This window comes from Schistocerca serialis, unplaced genomic scaffold, assembly GCF_023864345.2.
Source record: "Schistocerca serialis cubense isolate TAMUIC-IGC-003099 unplaced genomic scaffold, iqSchSeri2.2 HiC_scaffold_757, whole genome shotgun sequence".
Taxonomy (NCBI): domain Eukaryota; kingdom Metazoa; phylum Arthropoda; class Insecta; order Orthoptera; family Acrididae; genus Schistocerca; species Schistocerca serialis.
The window spans coordinates 62,633-78,795 of NW_026048361.1; the positions used below are offsets into that span (position 1 = coordinate 62,633).

Sequence of the window (16,163 nt, forward strand, 5' to 3'; positions counted from 1 at the left end):
AGAAATTTGGTTTCGGTGTAAAATATATAACTATGATTTTTAATCTTTTCAAAAATTCCACCTCACGGATTAGTATCAATGGATTTTTGTCGAAACCAGTTCCGCTCTGCTGCTCAGTCAAACAAGGGTGCCCTCTGTCAATGGCGCTTTACGCAATTTCCTTAGATCCTTTGTTGCGTAAGTTGCACAGTGTTTGTAGAGGAATACGTATTGGAGCAGAGAAGCACGTTTGTCGCGCTTATGCTGACGACCTTGGCCTCTTGGTGTCCTCGGCCGCCGACTTCAATACAATACGCGCTGTTCTTACACAGTATGAACGTGCATCCGGTGCGAGCATCAATACCCGTAAGACGGTTTTTCTGCCTATCTATGCGGCGACACGGGGCTTCAAACGCCCATGGTTTACAGTGAAGCAGGAACACAAAATTTTGGGAGTTCGCTTTCAAGCCAATCTGTTACAGACTGCGGCCTACAACTGGCGTATTGTCTTAAATGGCATACGCGCTATGGCTAGCCTGTCCGCTACACGCACCCTCGCGTTAACACAGAGGGTGATTTTAATAAATGTTTTCTTGCTCAGCAAAGCCTGGTACCTCGCACAGTTATTTCAGGTACCCAAGAATTTGGGCAGAGCCATAACACAGGCAGTCTATTGGCTATTGTGGCGGGGACATATTTTCAAGGTGTCTTACGAAACATGTACTTTGCCGCGCGAACAGGGTGGACTCGGCCTCATTCATTTTGCTCTGAAAGCCGCAGCGTTGCTCCTTCATCGGACGAGCGTCACCATTGAACAGGATCCGTCGAGCCCCACAGCTGTTCTGTTCGCTATTCATCGGCCTCTATCTGAAGTGGCACCTCTCGACCCGACTGCAATACCGTTTCAGCTGCGTTATGTTCGAGAATACTACATTCAAAAAAGTTATCTTGCCGCCGATGTACTCGACTATCGAACGCGGACTGTGAAACGTGTCTACCAGGGACTAAGAGGACGGCCGGTCGGTAATAAGTTGGAGGCGCGCTACCCGCGATCTGCGTGGAGGACGGTGTGGGCTCACGTTCATGCTCCCTTCCTGTCAGCGGACGTCAGCAGCTTTTGGTACCAAGTGGTTAACAGAATTCTCCCCACCAACGAAAAGCTGCGCCGCATTCACTTATCTCCATCGAGCTTGTGTGAAGACTGTCGTCAAGACGACACATTAGAACATCGTTTCGTGTGCCTGAGGTCACGGTCGACTTGGAACATTGCCGCCAGGATGCTCGCACTTATCAACCGGACCAGCGCTGCCGCTTTTTCTGCGGACACGGCATTGATCCCGGACTTCAACCCTTATCCGCATACGAAGCGTGCCGCCACTGCATGGATCGTGGCTCACACTGTGTTCGCCCTCCTGCAATTGCGACTTACGGACGACTATGCCTATCTGGTTTATTTATCCACGCAACATGACCTCACTAAAACCAGGAAAGACTATGCCAAAATCTTTGCCAATTTTCTGCAAATTGCACTTGCATTTGCCCACGACAAACTGTTGTAATCAACACTTCACTGCTGCGACTTTTCTTTACTTCTGTGTTTTGCATTGTCTCCGGGTCCGGATACATAGTTAATGCACATTGAATGCTACAGGAACAGTGAATCATGACAAGTACGATGCTTACGCTTGTGCAGAACTGCAATGTGGAAATTACGACGAAAAGTTTAACACAGTGTTATCCTGTGTTCGTGTGTGTTTGTGTTTTGCTGTCATTTAGTGATTTCTTTCTGTTTTTAATTCATTTATTTATACCGTCTGGTTCCTCCGTTATCGGCGTACATTCACGGGTGCGTTGCGCACGCCGCTGCCACGGAGATTGTTTGGTTTTTAAGAACAGAAGATTTTTTACTTTCTTTTTAAACACGTCGGAGAGGATTGTGTTTTACTTCCCTTTATCCGCCGGACAGTTCGGAAAGTTCGGGAGTATATTCATTCCTTTGATATGTGTCGATTATTTTACTTTTTGTGACTTTTTTCATTACCCATTTTAATGGCCGCCACGAAGGATTTTGAACATAATATAATGGGACGTGTGAAGGGTGTTCCTTCCCTGTGACTGAGAGGACTAACTCAGGCAGTCATTCCTTTTTCTTCTTTTTTTAAATTTTATTCTTTTTTATTGAGTTTAGGTGTAAAGCGCCTGATGCGCTGTTATTCTTTCATTTTTTATTTTAAGGCGTGAAGGCGCGAAGCGACTGCTTAGCTGTCAATATAGGTCTGCACTTTCACTTCCAGAGGATTTTAGTTTTCCTTTGATGCTTCACTAGCGGTGGACAGCCACAAGAAACTTTCCTCGCAGCGATCCCGTATCTCCGATTTCATCACTTCATCTTGAACACCAACGTCTTCCAAGGAACCATACCGAGAAGTTTACGGTTTTCAACTGAATGGACAGTGCAACAATTCGTCTTTTCTGTTTGCAAGCAGCACCGTTTATTTATAGCTGATGAAGCTCGCCGAAGAAGGCATAACTTGGAGAGCGCAAGGCCGGGCTATAAGGGGAGTTGGGAGTAAAAAAAAAAAAAAAAAAAAAAAAAAAAAAAAAAAAAAAAAAAAAAAAAAAAAAAAGTTGCCACTTTTTACGTCTCATTTTTGTGCCGTTGCGGTGTGTTCTCGTGGGGTAGGACGCAGCTCTTGTGACGCGCGTGTTGTGTAGGTAGCGTGGCCGAGCGGTCTAAGGCGCTGGTGTCAGGCACCATTCTCTTCGGAGGCGTGGGTTCCAATCCCACAGCTGCCAAGCGTGTAATGTCTCCTGTGTCGAAGGCAGATGCACTCATTGCCCGCAAAGGAAGCAGCACAACAAGGCGTGAGCGTCTGCTTGGTGAATGGTCGTAGAACAGTGCGTGGTGCAACGACAGCATTTGTAGGCACCTTTTGCTCTCATCATTGCTGGCGTTCGTCTCCACGAAATGCGTCCGGAGCACGCCGTTCTATAACGCGAGAGAGTGGATTTTTTACAGTTGTCGTCAGTTAACCGTGCGTGGCTGCTGCGTTCGCTGGAAAGAGCACTGCCGTCGTTATCCGGTGTGGTCTAGTGGCTAGGATACCTGGCTCTCACCCAGGAGGCCCGGGTTCGATTCCCGGTACCGGAATTGCGCGTTTTTGTTGCTCCTCTTATGCGACTTGTCTCGACTTTGCTCGACTGACGCTACGCTGACGCGTGCAGAAAGCTACGTTAAGTATGATTCACGGCAACACCTGACGGCGAGAGAGATGAAGCGTCTATCCACTTGTTATCCAGCCACATACCTGTAGTCAAGAGGCTTGGGGGACTGCAAGACATTGCCACGGAGGTGAATGCAGCTAACCACTGTAGTTAGTGTCCTGACAGCGCAGGCACGTTCATTTGCTCGTATACATGTGATGGAGACCGTGTCTGACACTGCTGTGGCGTACACCTTGGCCTAGGCTTTGCTGGGTATCGCCACTTGCATTCCAGCCAGCTGCCTTCGCGGGCGCCTCCGTGGCCATGGCCGTGATCGTCTAGTGGTTAGGACATTGCGTTGTGGCCGCAATAACCCAGGTTCGAATTCTGGTCACGGCAATTTTGAAAGTTTTGCCTTGCTGCCGTTGCAATGACGAGTACTCGAAATGACAGTACTCTCTTGATTTTTTCACTCGTGTTCCGCAGGCCGCAGTTTGCACTACCACTTCATCCCCAACACGTAATGTCGCCTCCCAGAGCGCAGACGTCCGCTGCTCTCTGTAGTCGAAAAGGGCAGTTGTTTGAAGTGCGATGGATGAGCAGCCAGTCCCAGCAGAACAGGAAGCTGTGGCGTGCACTGTTTGTACAAATGCTAGGAACACTGGCGCACCAAGCAGCGCATGTAGCGTGGCCGAGCGCTTTAAGGCGCTGGTTTAAGGCACCAGTCTCTCTGTTGGCGCGGTTTCGAGTCCTGTAGCTGTCGGGGGTTTCGCTGTGATCGCGTTAACCTGCCGCTTTTTCTTCAAGTGTAACCTCCTTGAGCTCACATATGTTTGACACATGGAGCATTCTAGCTCCGCCTGACAGTTACAGCTACGATAATTTAGTGGTTACGGAAAGCCCAGGTTCGAAACCTGGTCACGGCACGAAAACGTCTCTTGACGCTGTCTCCTTAACTGCGACAGCTACAGACAAGTGGCGTCGCTACCATGCGGCGGGCACGGCTTTTTCTTGCTGTGGATGGCCTAAAGGGACGCTTCCAGTGGGAGAGCAGTGGAAATACATGCCAAGATACTTCCATTTCGAAGTGATCTTTGTAGTACAAAGGAAACGTTTTGCCGCTGCTGCTGCAACGGTAACGTGGCCGAGCGGTCTAAGGCGCTGGTTTTAGGCACCAGTCTCTTCGGAGGCGTGGGTTCGAATCCCACCGTTGCCACTTTTTACGTCTCATTTTTGTGCCGTTGCGGTGTGTTCTCGTGGGGTAGGACGCAGCTCTTGTGACGCGCGTGTTGTGTAGGTAGCGTGGCCGAGCGGTCTAAGGCGCTGGTGTCAGGCACCATTCTCTTCGGAGGCGTGGGTTCCAATCCCACAGCTGCCAAGCGTGTAATGTCTCCTGTGTCGAAGGCAGATGCACTCATTGCCCGCAAAGGAAGCAGCACAACAAGGCGTGAGCGTCTGCTTGGTGAATGGTCGTAGAACAGTGCGTGGTGCAACGACAGCATTTGTAGGCACCTTTTGCTCTCATCATTGCTGGCGTTCGTCTCCACGAAATGCGTCCGGAGCACGCCGTTCTATAACGCGAGAGAGTGGATTTTTTACAGTTGTCGTCAGTTAACCGTGCGTGGCTGCTGCGTTCGCTGGAAAGAGCACTGCCGTCGTTATCCGGTGTGGTCTAGTGGCTAGGATACCTGGCTCTCACCCAGGAGGCCCGGGTTCGATTCCCGGTACCGGAATTGCGCGTTTTTGTTGCTCCTCTTATGCGACTTGTCTCGACTTTGCTCGGCTGACGCTACGCTGACGCGTGCAGAAAGCTACGTTAAGTATGATTCACGGCAACACCTGACGGCGAGAGAGATGAAGCGTCTATCCACTTGTTATCCAGCCACATACCTGTAGTCAAGAGGCTTGGGGGACTGCAAGACATTGCCACGGAGGTGAATGCAGCTAACCACTGTAGTTAGTGTCCTGACAGCGCAGGCACGTTCATTTGCTCGTATACATGTGATGGAGACCGTGTCTGACACTGCTGTGGCGTACACCTTGGCCTAGGCTTTGCTGGGTATCGCCACTTGCATTCCAGCCAGCTGCCTTCGCGGGCGCCTCCGTGGCCATGGCCGTGATCGTCTAGTGGTTAGGACATTGCGTTGTGGCCGCAATAACCCAGGTTCGAATTCTGGTCACGGCAATTTTGAAAGTTTTGCCTTGCTGCCGTTGCAATGACGAGTACTCGAAATGACAGTACTCTCTTGATTTTTTCACTCGTGTTCCGCAGGCCGCAGTTTGCACTACCACTTCATCCCCAACACGTAATGTCGCCTCCCAGAGCGCAGACGTCCGCTGCTCTCTGTAGTCGAAAAGGGCAGTTGTTTGAAGTGCGATGGATGAGCAGCCAGTCCCAGCAGAACAGGAAGCTGTGGCGTGCACTGTTTGTACAAATGCTAGGAACACTGGCGCACCAAGCAGCGCATGTAGCGTGGCCGAGCGCTTTAAGGCGCTGGTTTAAGGCACCAGTCTCTCTGTTGGCGCGGTTTCGAGTCCTGTAGCTGTCGGGGGTTTCGCTGTGATCGCGTTAACCTGCCGCTTTTTCTTCAAGTGTAACCTCCTTGAGCTCACATATGTTTGACACATGGAGCATTCTAGCTCCGCCTGACAGTTACAGCTACGATAATTTAGTGGTTACGGAAAGCCCAGGTTCGAAACCTGGTCACGGCACGAAAACGTCTCTTGACGCTGTCTCCTTAACTGCGACAGCTACAGACAAGTGGCGTCGCTACCATGCGGCGGGCACGGCTTTTTCTTGCTGTGGATGGCCTAAAGGGACGCTTCCAGTGGGAGAGCAGTGGAAATACATGCCAAGATACTTCCATTTCGAAGTGATCTTTGTAGTACAAAGGAAACGTTTTGCCGCTGCTGCTGCAACGGTAACGTGGCCGAGCGGTCTAAGGCGCTGGTTTTAGGCACCAGTCTCTTCGGAGGCGTGGGTTCGAATCCCACCGTTGCCACTTTTTACGTCTCATTTTTGTGCCGTTGCGGTGTGTTCTCGTGGGGTAGGACGCAGCTCTTGTGACGCGCGTGTTGTGTAGGTAGCGTGGCCGAGCGGTCTAAGGCGCTGGTGTCAGGCACCATTCTCTTCGGAGGCGTGGGTTCCAATCCCACAGCTGCCAAGCGTGTAATGTCTCCTGTGTCGAAGGCAGATGCACTCATTGCCCGCAAAGGAAGCAGCACAACAAGGCGTGAGCGTCTGCTTGGTGAATGGTCGTAGAACAGTGCGTGGTGCAACGACAGCATTTGTAGGCACCTTTTGCTCTCATCATTGCTGGCGTTCGTCTCCACGAAATGCGTCCGGAGCACGCCGTTCTATAACGCGAGAGAGTGGATTTTTTACAGTTGTCGTCAGTTAACCGTGCGTGGCTGCTGCGTTCGCTGGAAAGAGCACTGCCGTCGTTATCCGGTGTGGTCTAGTGGCTAGGATACCTGGCTCTCACCCAGGAGGCCCGGGTTCGATTCCCGGTACCGGAATTGCGCGTTTTTGTTGCTCCTCTTATGCGACTTGTCTCGACTTTGCTCGACTGACGCTACGCTGACGCGTGCAGAAAGCTACGTTAAGTATGATTCACGGCAACACCTGACGGCGAGAGAGATGAAGCGTCTATCCACTTGTTATCCAGCCACATACCTGTAGTCAAGAGGCTTGGGGGACTGCAAGACATTGCCACGGAGGTGAATGCAGCTAACCACTGTAGTTAGTGTCCTGACAGCGCAGGCACGTTCATTTGCTCGTATACATGTGATGGAGACCGTGTCTGACACTGCTGTGGCGTACACCTTGGCCTAGGCTTTGCTGGGTATCGCCACTTGCATTCCAGCCAGCTGCCTTCGCGGGCGCCTCCGTGGCCATGGCCGTGATCGTCTAGTGGTTAGGACATTGCGTTGTGGCCGCAATAACCCAGGTTCGAATTCTGGTCACGGCAATTTTGAAAGTTTTGCCTTGCTGCCGTTGCAATGACGAGTACTCGAAATGACAGTACTCTCTTGATTTTTTCACTCGTGTTCCGCAGGCCGCAGTTTGCACTACCACTTCATCCCCAACACGTAATGTCGCCTCCCAGAGCGCAGACGTCCGCTGCTCTCTGTAGTCGAAAAGGGCAGTTGTTTGAAGTGCGATGGATGAGCAGCCAGTCCCAGCAGAACAGGAAGCTGTGGCGTGCACTGTTTGTACAAATGCTAGGAACACTGGCGCACCAAGCAGCGCATGTAGCGTGGCCGAGCGCTTTAAGGCGCTGGTTTAAGGCACCAGTCTCTCTGTTGGCGCGGTTTCGAGTCCTGTAGCTGTCGGGGGTTTCGCTGTGATCGCGTTAACCTGCCGCTTTTTCTTCAAGTGTAACCTCCTTGAGCTCACATATGTTTGACACATGGAGCATTCTAGCTCCGCCTGACAGTTACAGCTACGATAATTTAGTGGTTACGGAAAGCCCAGGTTCGAAACCTGGTCACGGCACGAAAACGTCTCTTGACGCTGTCTCCTTAACTGCGACAGCTACAGACAAGTGGCGTCGCTACCATGCGGCGGGCACGGCTTTTTCTTGCTGTGGATGGCCTAAAGGGACGCTTCCAGTGGGAGAGCAGTGGAAATACATGCCAAGATACTTCCATTTCGAAGTGATCTTTGTAGTACAAAGGAAACGTTTTGCCGCTGCTGCTGCAACGGTAACGTGGCCGAGCGGTCTAAGGCGCTGGTTTTAGGCACCAGTCTCTTCGGAGGCGTGGGTTCGAATCCCACCGTTGCCACTTTTTACGTCTCATTTTTGTGCCGTTGCGGTGTGTTCTCGTGGGGTAGGACGCAGCTCTTGTGACGCGCGTGTTGTGTAGGTAGCGTGGCCGAGCGGTCTAAGGCGCTGGTGTCAGGCACCATTCTCTTCGGAGGCGTGGGTTCCAATCCCACAGCTGCCAAGCGTGTAATGTCTCCTGTGTCGAAGGCAGATGCACTCATTGCCCGCAAAGGAAGCAGCACAACAAGGCGTGAGCGTCTGCTTGGTGAATGGTCGTAGAACAGTGCGTGGTGCAACGACAGCATTTGTAGGCACCTTTTGCTCTCATCATTGCTGGCGTTCGTCTCCACGAAATGCGTCCGGAGCACGCCGTTCTATAACGCGAGAGAGTGGATTTTTTACAGTTGTCGTCAGTTAACCGTGCGTGGCTGCTGCGTTCGCTGGAAAGAGCACTGCCGTCGTTATCCGGTGTGGTCTAGTGGCTAGGATACCTGGCTCTCACCCAGGAGGCCCGGGTTCGATTCCCGGTACCGGAATTGCGCGTTTTTGTTGCTCCTCTTATGCGACTTGTCTCGACTTTGCTCGACTGACGCTACGCTGACGCGTGCAGAAAGCTACGTTAAGTATGATTCACGGCAACACCTGACGGCGAGAGAGATGAAGCGTCTATCCACTTGTTATCCAGCCACATACCTGTAGTCAAGAGGCTTGGGGGACTGCAAGACATTGCCACGGAGGTGAATGCAGCTAACCACTGTAGTTAGTGTCCTGACAGCGCAGGCACGTTCATTTGCTCGTATACATGTGATGGAGACCGTGTCTGACACTGCTGTGGCGTACACCTTGGCCTAGGCTTTGCTGGGTATCGCCACTTGCATTCCAGCCAGCTGCCTTCGCGGGCGCCTCCGTGGCCATGGCCGTGATCGTCTAGTGGTTAGGACATTGCGTTGTGGCCGCAATAACCCAGGTTCGAATTCTGGTCACGGCAATTTTGAAAGTTTTGCCTTGCTGCCGTTGCAATGACGAGTACTCGAAATGACAGTACTCTCTTGATTTTTTCACTCGTGTTCCGCAGGCCGCAGTTTGCACTACCACTTCATCCCCAACACGTAATGTCGCCTCCCAGAGCGCAGACGTCCGCTGCTCTCTGTAGTCGAAAAGGGCAGTTGTTTGAAGTGCGATGGATGAGCAGCCAGTCCCAGCAGAACAGGAAGCTGTGGCGTGCACTGTTTGTACAAATGCTAGGAACACTGGCGCACCAAGCAGCGCATGTAGCGTGGCCGAGCGCTTTAAGGCGCTGGTTTAAGGCACCAGTCTCTCTGTTGGCGCGGTTTCGAGTCCTGTAGCTGTCGGGGGTTTCGCTGTGATCGCGTTAACCTGCCGCTTTTTCTTCAAGTGTAACCTCCTTGAGCTCACATATGTTTGACACATGGAGCATTCTAGCTCCGCCTGACAGTTACAGCTACGATAATTTAGTGGTTACGGAAAGCCCAGGTTCGAAACCTGGTCACGGCACGAAAACGTCTCTTGACGCTGTCTCCTTAACTGCGACAGCTACAGACAAGTGGCGTCGCTACCATGCGGCGGGCACGGCTTTTTCTTGCTGTGGATGGCCTAAAGGGACGCTTCCAGTGGGAGAGCAGTGGAAATACATGCCAAGATACTTCCATTTCGAAGTGATCTTTGTAGTACAAAGGAAACGTTTTGCCGCTGCTGCTGCAACGGTAACGTGGCCGAGCGGTCTAAGGCGCTGGTTTTAGGCACCAGTCTCTTCGGAGGCGTGGGTTCGAATCCCACCGTTGCCACTTTTTACGTCTCATTTTTGTGCCGTTGCGGTGTGTTCTCGTGGGGTAGGACGCAGCTCTTGTGACGCGCGTGTTGTGTAGGTAGCGTGGCCGAGCGGTCTAAGGCGCTGGTGTCAGGCACCATTCTCTTCGGAGGCGTGGGTTCCAATCCCACAGCTGCCAAGCGTGTAATGTCTCCTGTGTCGAAGGCAGATGCACTCATTGCCCGCAAAGGAAGCAGCACAACAAGGCGTGAGCGTCTGCTTGGTGAATGGTCGTAGAACAGTGCGTGGTGCAACGACAGCATTTGTAGGCACCTTTTGCTCTCATCATTGCTGGCGTTCGTCTCCACGAAATGCGTCCGGAGCACGCCGTTCTATAACGCGAGAGAGTGGATTTTTTACAGTTGTCGTCAGTTAACCGTGCGTGGCTGCTGCGTTCGCTGGAAAGAGCACTGCCGTCGTTATCCGGTGTGGTCTAGTGGCTAGGATACCTGGCTCTCACCCAGGAGGCCCGGGTTCGATTCCCGGTACCGGAATTGCGCGTTTTTGTTGCTCCTCTTATGCGACTTGTCTCGACTTTGCTCGACTGACGCTACGCTGACGCGTGCAGAAAGCTACGTTAAGTATGATTCACGGCAACACCTGACGGCGAGAGAGATGAAGCGTCTATCCACTTGTTATCCAGCCACATACCTGTAGTCAAGAGGCTTGGGGGACTGCAAGACATTGCCACGGAGGTGAATGCAGCTAACCACTGTAGTTAGTGTCCTGACAGCGCAGGCACGTTCATTTGCTCGTATACATGTGATGGAGACCGTGTCTGACACTGCTGTGGCGTACACCTTGGCCTAGGCTTTGCTGGGTATCGCCACTTGCATTCCAGCCAGCTGCCTTCGCGGGCGCCTCCGTGGCCATGGCCGTGATCGTCTAGTGGTTAGGACATTGCGTTGTGGCCGCAATAACCCAGGTTCGAATTCTGGTCACGGCAATTTTGAAAGTTTTGCCTTGCTGCCGTTGCAATGACGAGTACTCGAAATGACAGTACTCTCTTGATTTTTTCACTCGTGTTCCGCAGGCCGCAGTTTGCACTACCACTTCATCCCCAACACGTAATGTCGCCTCCCAGAGCGCAGACGTCCGCTGCTCTCTGTAGTCGAAAAGGGCAGTTGTTTGAAGTGCGATGGATGAGCAGCCAGTCCCAGCAGAACAGGAAGCTGTGGCGTGCACTGTTTGTACAAATGCTAGGAACACTGGCGCACCAAGCAGCGCATGTAGCGTGGCCGAGCGCTTTAAGGCGCTGGTTTAAGGCACCAGTCTCTCTGTTGGCGCGGTTTCGAGTCCTGTAGCTGTCGGGGGTTTCGCTGTGATCGCGTTAACCTGCCGCTTTTTCTTCAAGTGTAACCTCCTTGAGCTCACATATGTTTGACACATGGAGCATTCTAGCTCCGCCTGACAGTTACAGCTACGATAATTTAGTGGTTACGGAAAGCCCAGGTTCGAAACCTGGTCACGGCACGAAAACGTCTCTTGACGCTGTCTCCTTAACTGCGACAGCTACAGACAAGTGGCGTCGCTACCATGCGGCGGGCACGGCTTTTTCTTGCTGTGGATGGCCTAAAGGGACGCTTCCAGTGGGAGAGCAGTGGAAATACATGCCAAGATACTTCCATTTCGAAGTGATCTTTGTAGTACAAAGGAAACGTTTTGCCGCTGCTGCTGCAACGGTAACGTGGCCGAGCGGTCTAAGGCGCTGGTTTTAGGCACCAGTCTCTTCGGAGGCGTGGGTTCGAATCCCACCGTTGCCACTTTTTACGTCTCATTTTTGTGCCGTTGCGGTGTGTTCTCGTGGGGTAGGACGCAGCTCTTGTGACGCGCGTGTTGTGTAGGTAGCGTGGCCGAGCGGTCTAAGGCGCTGGTGTCAGGCACCATTCTCTTCGGAGGCGTGGGTTCCAATCCCACAGCTGCCAAGCGTGTAATGTCTCCTGTGTCGAAGGCAGATGCACTCATTGCCCGCAAAGGAAGCAGCACAACAAGGCGTGAGCGTCTGCTTGGTGAATGGTCGTAGAACAGTGCGTGGTGCAACGACAGCATTTGTAGGCACCTTTTGCTCTCATCATTGCTGGCGTTCGTCTCCACGAAATGCGTCCGGAGCACGCCGTTCTATAACGCGAGAGAGTGGATTTTTTACAGTTGTCGTCAGTTAACCGTGCGTGGCTGCTGCGTTCGCTGGAAAGAGCACTGCCGTCGTTATCCGGTGTGGTCTAGTGGCTAGGATACCTGGCTCTCACCCAGGAGGCCCGGGTTCGATTCCCGGTACCGGAATTGCGCGTTTTTGTTGCTCCTCTTATGCGACTTGTCTCGACTTTGCTCGACTGACGCTACGCTGACGCGTGCAGAAAGCTACGTTAAGTATGATTCACGGCAACACCTGACGGCGAGAGAGATGAAGCGTCTATCCACTTGTTATCCAGCCACATACCTGTAGTCAAGAGGCTTGGGGGACTGCAAGACATTGCCACGGAGGTGAATGCAGCTAACCACTGTAGTTAGTGTCCTGACAGCGCAGGCACGTTCATTTGCTCGTATACATGTGATGGAGACCGTGTCTGACACTGCTGTGGCGTACACCTTGGCCTAGGCTTTGCTGGGTATCGCCACTTGCATTCCAGCCAGCTGCCTTCGCGGGCGCCTCCGTGGCCATGGCCGTGATCGTCTAGTGGTTAGGACATTGCGTTGTGGCCGCAATAACCCAGGTTCGAATTCTGGTCACGGCAATTTTGAAAGTTTTGCCTTGCTGCCGTTGCAATGACGAGTACTCGAAATGACAGTACTCTCTTGATTTTTTCACTCGTGTTCCGCAGGCCGCAGTTTGCACTACCACTTCATCCCCAACACGTAATGTCGCCTCCCAGAGCGCAGACGTCCGCTGCTCTCTGTAGTCGAAAAGGGCAGTTGTTTGAAGTGCGATGGATGAGCAGCCAGTCCCAGCAGAACAGGAAGCTGTGGCGTGCACTGTTTGTACAAATGCTAGGAACACTGGCGCACCAAGCAGCGCATGTAGCGTGGCCGAGCGCTTTAAGGCGCTGGTTTAAGGCACCAGTCTCTCTGTTGGCGCGGTTTCGAGTCCTGTAGCTGTCGGGGGTTTCGCTGTGATCGCGTTAACCTGCCGCTTTTTCTTCAAGTGTAACCTCCTTGAGCTCACATATGTTTGACACATGGAGCATTCTAGCTCCGCCTGACAGTTACAGCTACGATAATTTAGTGGTTACGGAAAGCCCAGGTTCGAAACCTGGTCACGGCACGAAAACGTCTCTTGACGCTGTCTCCTTAACTGCGACAGCTACAGACAAGTGGCGTCGCTACCATGCGGCGGGCACGGCTTTTTCTTGCTGTGGATGGCCTAAAGGGACGCTTCCAGTGGGAGAGCAGTGGAAATACATGCCAAGATACTTCCATTTCGAAGTGATCTTTGTAGTACAAAGGAAACGTTTTGCCGCTGCTGCTGCAACGGTAACGTGGCCGAGCGGTCTAAGGCGCTGGTTTTAGGCACCAGTCTCTTCGGAAGCGTGGGTTCGAATTCCACCGTTGCCACTTTTTACGTCTCATTTTTGTGCCGTTGCGGTGTGTTCTCGTGGGGTAGGACGCAGCTCTTGTGACGCGCGTGTTGTGTAGGTAGCGTGGCCGAGCGGTCTAAGGCGCTGGTGTCAGGCACCATTCTCTTCGGAGGCGTGGGTTCCAATCCCACAGCTGCCAAGCGTGTAATGTCTCCTGTGTCGAAGGCAGATGCACTCATTGCCCGCAAAGGAAGCAGCACAACAAGGCGTGAGCGTCTGCTTGGTGAATGGTCGTAGAACAGTGCGTGGTGCAACGACAGCATTTGTAGGCACCTTTTGCTCTCATCATTGCTGGCGTTCGTCTCCACGAAATGCGTCCGGAGCACGCCGTTCTATAACGCGAGAGAGTGGATTTTTTACAGTTGTCGTCAGTTAACCGCGCGTGGCTGCTGCGTTCGCTGGAAAGAGCACTGCCGTCGTTATCCGGTGTGGTCTAGTGGCTAGGATACCTGGCTCTCACCCAGGAGGCCCGGGTTCGATTCCCGGTACCGGAATTGCGCGTTTTTGTTGCTCCTCTTATGCGACTTGTCTCGACTTTGCTCGACTGACGCTACGCTGACGCGTGCAGAAAGCTACGTTAAGTATGATTCACGGCAACACCTGACGGCGAGAGAGATGAAGCGTCTATCCACTTGTTATCCAGCCACATACCTGTAGTCAAGAGGCTTGGGGGACTGCAAGACATTGCCACGGAGGTGAATGCAGCTAACCACTGTAGTTAGTGTCCTGACAGCGCAGGCACGTTCATTTGCTCGTATACATGTGATGGAGACCGTGTCTGACACTGCTGTGGCGTACACCTTGGCCTAGGCTTTGCTGGGTATCGCCACTTGCATTCCAGCCAGCTGCCTTCGCGGGCGCCTCCGTGGCCATGGCCGTGATCGTCTAGTGGTTAGGACATTGCGTTGTGGCCGCAATAACCCAGGTTCGAATTCTGGTCACGGCAATTTTGAAAGTTTTGCCTTGCTGCCGTTGCAATGACGAGTACTCGAAATGACAGTACTCTCTTGATTTTTTCACTCGTGTTCCGCAGGCCGCAGTTTGCACTACCACTTCATCCCCAACACGTAATGTCGCCTCCCAGAGCGCAGACGTCCGCTGCTCTCTGTAGTCGAAAAGGGCAGTTGTTTGAAGTGCGATGGATGAGCAGCCAGTCCCAGCAGAACAGGAAGCTGTGGCGTGCACTGTTTGTACAAATGCTAGGAACACTGGCGCACCAAGCAGCGCATGTAGCGTGGCCGAGCGCTTTAAGGCGCTGGTTTAAGGCACCAGTCTCTCTGTTGGCGCGGTTTCGAGTCCTGTAGCTGTCGGGGGTTTCGCTGTGATCGCGTTAACCTGCCGCTTTTTCTTCAAGTGTAACCTCCTTGAGCTCACATATGTTTGACACATGGAGCATTCTAGCTCCGCCTGACAGTTACAGCTACGATAATTTAGTGGTTACGGAAAGCCCAGGTTCGAAACCTGGTCACGGCACGAAAACGTCTCTTGACGCTGTCTCCTTAACTGCGACAGCTACAGACAAGTGGCGTCGCTACCATGCGGCGGGCACGGCTTTTTCTTGCTGTGGATGGCCTAAAGGGACGCTTCCAGTGGGAGAGCAGTGGAAATACATGCCAAGATACTTCCATTTCGAAGTGATCTTTGTAGTACAAAGGAAACGTTTTGCCGCTGCTGCTGCAACGGTAACGTGGCCGAGCGGTCTAAGGCGCTGGTTTTAGGCACCAGTCTCTTCGGAAGCGTGGGTTCGAATTCCACCGTTGCCACTTTTTACGTCTCATTTTTGTGCCGTTGCGGTGTGTTCTCGTGGGGTAGGACGCAGCTCTTGTGACGCGCGTGTTGTGTAGGTAGCGTGGCCGAGCGGTCTAAGGCGCTGGTGTCAGGCACCATTCTCTTCGGAGGCGTGGGTTCCAATCCCACAGCTGCCAAGCGTGTAATGTCTCCTGTGTCGAAGGCAGATGCACTCATTGCCCGCAAAGGAAGCAGCACAACAAGGCGTGAGCGTCTGCTTGGTGAATGGTCGTAGAACAGTGCGTGGTGCAACGACAGCATTTGTAGGCACCTTTTGCTCTCATCATTGCTGGCGTTCGTCTCCACGAAATGCGTCCGGAGCACGCCGTTCTATAACGCGAGAGAGTGGATTTTTTACAGTTGTCGTCAGTTAACCGCGCGTGGCTGCTGCGTTCGCTGGAAAGAGCACTGCCGTCGTTATCCGGTGTGGTCTAGTGGCTAGGATACCTGGCTCTCACCCAGGAGGCCCGGGTTCGATTCCCGGTACCGGAATTGCGCGTTTTTGTTGCTCCTCTTATGCGACTTGTCTCGACTTTGCTCGACTGACGCTACGCTGACGCGTGCAGAAAGCTACGTTAAGTATGATTCACGGCAACACCTGACGGCGAGAGAGATGAAGCGTCTATCCACTTGTTATCCAGCCACATACCTGTAGTCAAGAGGCTTGGGGGACTGCAAGACATTGCCACGGAGGTGAATGCAGCTAACCACTGTAGTTAGTGTCCTGACAGCGCAGGCACGTTCATTTGCTCGTATACATGTGATGGAGACCGTGTCTGACACTGCTGTGGCGTACACCTTGGCCTAGGCTTTGCTGGGTATCGCCACTTGCATTCCAGCCAGCTGCCTTCGCGGGCGCCTCCGTGGCCATGGCCGTGATCGTCTAGTGGTTAGGACATTGCGTTGTGGCCGCAATAACCCAGGTTCGAATTCTGGTCACGGCAATTTTGAAAGTTTTGCCTTGCTGCCGTTGCAATGACGAGTACTCGAAATGACAGTACTCTCTTGATTTTTTCACTCGTG

The 16,163-nt window shown here is 52.7% G+C and overlaps 23 non-coding genes across 23 annotated transcripts; all 23 read left to right on the top strand.

Annotated features, from left to right (window-relative positions):
- The first annotated feature begins 3,058 nt into the window (after positions 1 to 3,058).
- Positions 3,059 to 3,130, top strand: Trnae-cuc (transfer RNA glutamic acid (anticodon CUC)). Its single transcript has one exon. It is a non-coding gene; the product is annotated as a tRNA-Glu (tRNA).
- Positions 3,131 to 3,510: 380 nt separating this feature from the next.
- Positions 3,511 to 3,582, top strand: Trnah-gug (transfer RNA histidin (anticodon GUG)). The gene has a single exon. It is a non-coding gene; the product is annotated as a tRNA-His (tRNA).
- A 735-nt stretch (positions 3,583 to 4,317) lies between these two features.
- Trnal-uag (transfer RNA leucine (anticodon UAG)) lies at positions 4,318 to 4,399 on the top strand. Its single transcript has one exon. It is a non-coding gene; the product is annotated as a tRNA-Leu (tRNA).
- Positions 4,400 to 4,844: 445 nt separating this feature from the next.
- Trnae-cuc (transfer RNA glutamic acid (anticodon CUC)) lies at positions 4,845 to 4,916 on the top strand. The gene has a single exon. It is a non-coding gene; the product is annotated as a tRNA-Glu (tRNA).
- Positions 4,917 to 5,296: 380 nt separating this feature from the next.
- On the top strand, positions 5,297 to 5,368 carry Trnah-gug (transfer RNA histidin (anticodon GUG)). The gene has a single exon. It is a non-coding gene; the product is annotated as a tRNA-His (tRNA).
- Positions 5,369 to 6,103: 735 nt separating this feature from the next.
- On the top strand, positions 6,104 to 6,185 carry Trnal-uag (transfer RNA leucine (anticodon UAG)). The gene has a single exon. It is a non-coding gene; the product is annotated as a tRNA-Leu (tRNA).
- A 445-nt stretch (positions 6,186 to 6,630) lies between these two features.
- Positions 6,631 to 6,702, top strand: Trnae-cuc (transfer RNA glutamic acid (anticodon CUC)). The gene has a single exon. It is a non-coding gene; the product is annotated as a tRNA-Glu (tRNA).
- Positions 6,703 to 7,082: 380 nt separating this feature from the next.
- Trnah-gug (transfer RNA histidin (anticodon GUG)) lies at positions 7,083 to 7,154 on the top strand. The gene has a single exon. It is a non-coding gene; the product is annotated as a tRNA-His (tRNA).
- A 735-nt stretch (positions 7,155 to 7,889) lies between these two features.
- Trnal-uag (transfer RNA leucine (anticodon UAG)) lies at positions 7,890 to 7,971 on the top strand. Its single transcript has one exon. It is a non-coding gene; the product is annotated as a tRNA-Leu (tRNA).
- Positions 7,972 to 8,416: 445 nt separating this feature from the next.
- On the top strand, positions 8,417 to 8,488 carry Trnae-cuc (transfer RNA glutamic acid (anticodon CUC)). Its single transcript has one exon. It is a non-coding gene; the product is annotated as a tRNA-Glu (tRNA).
- A 380-nt stretch (positions 8,489 to 8,868) lies between these two features.
- Positions 8,869 to 8,940, top strand: Trnah-gug (transfer RNA histidin (anticodon GUG)). Its single transcript has one exon. It is a non-coding gene; the product is annotated as a tRNA-His (tRNA).
- A 735-nt stretch (positions 8,941 to 9,675) lies between these two features.
- Positions 9,676 to 9,757, top strand: Trnal-uag (transfer RNA leucine (anticodon UAG)). The gene has a single exon. It is a non-coding gene; the product is annotated as a tRNA-Leu (tRNA).
- Positions 9,758 to 10,202: 445 nt separating this feature from the next.
- On the top strand, positions 10,203 to 10,274 carry Trnae-cuc (transfer RNA glutamic acid (anticodon CUC)). Its single transcript has one exon. It is a non-coding gene; the product is annotated as a tRNA-Glu (tRNA).
- Positions 10,275 to 10,654: 380 nt separating this feature from the next.
- On the top strand, positions 10,655 to 10,726 carry Trnah-gug (transfer RNA histidin (anticodon GUG)). Its single transcript has one exon. It is a non-coding gene; the product is annotated as a tRNA-His (tRNA).
- A 735-nt stretch (positions 10,727 to 11,461) lies between these two features.
- Positions 11,462 to 11,543, top strand: Trnal-uag (transfer RNA leucine (anticodon UAG)). The gene has a single exon. It is a non-coding gene; the product is annotated as a tRNA-Leu (tRNA).
- A 445-nt stretch (positions 11,544 to 11,988) lies between these two features.
- Trnae-cuc (transfer RNA glutamic acid (anticodon CUC)) lies at positions 11,989 to 12,060 on the top strand. Its single transcript has one exon. It is a non-coding gene; the product is annotated as a tRNA-Glu (tRNA).
- A 380-nt stretch (positions 12,061 to 12,440) lies between these two features.
- Positions 12,441 to 12,512, top strand: Trnah-gug (transfer RNA histidin (anticodon GUG)). Its single transcript has one exon. It is a non-coding gene; the product is annotated as a tRNA-His (tRNA).
- A 735-nt stretch (positions 12,513 to 13,247) lies between these two features.
- On the top strand, positions 13,248 to 13,329 carry Trnal-uag (transfer RNA leucine (anticodon UAG)). The gene has a single exon. It is a non-coding gene; the product is annotated as a tRNA-Leu (tRNA).
- A 445-nt stretch (positions 13,330 to 13,774) lies between these two features.
- Positions 13,775 to 13,846, top strand: Trnae-cuc (transfer RNA glutamic acid (anticodon CUC)). The gene has a single exon. It is a non-coding gene; the product is annotated as a tRNA-Glu (tRNA).
- Positions 13,847 to 14,226: 380 nt separating this feature from the next.
- On the top strand, positions 14,227 to 14,298 carry Trnah-gug (transfer RNA histidin (anticodon GUG)). Its single transcript has one exon. It is a non-coding gene; the product is annotated as a tRNA-His (tRNA).
- Positions 14,299 to 15,033: 735 nt separating this feature from the next.
- Positions 15,034 to 15,115, top strand: Trnal-uag (transfer RNA leucine (anticodon UAG)). The gene has a single exon. It is a non-coding gene; the product is annotated as a tRNA-Leu (tRNA).
- A 445-nt stretch (positions 15,116 to 15,560) lies between these two features.
- Trnae-cuc (transfer RNA glutamic acid (anticodon CUC)) lies at positions 15,561 to 15,632 on the top strand. Its single transcript has one exon. It is a non-coding gene; the product is annotated as a tRNA-Glu (tRNA).
- A 380-nt stretch (positions 15,633 to 16,012) lies between these two features.
- Trnah-gug (transfer RNA histidin (anticodon GUG)) lies at positions 16,013 to 16,084 on the top strand. The gene has a single exon. It is a non-coding gene; the product is annotated as a tRNA-His (tRNA).
- The last annotated feature ends 79 nt before the right edge of the window (positions 16,085 to 16,163 follow it).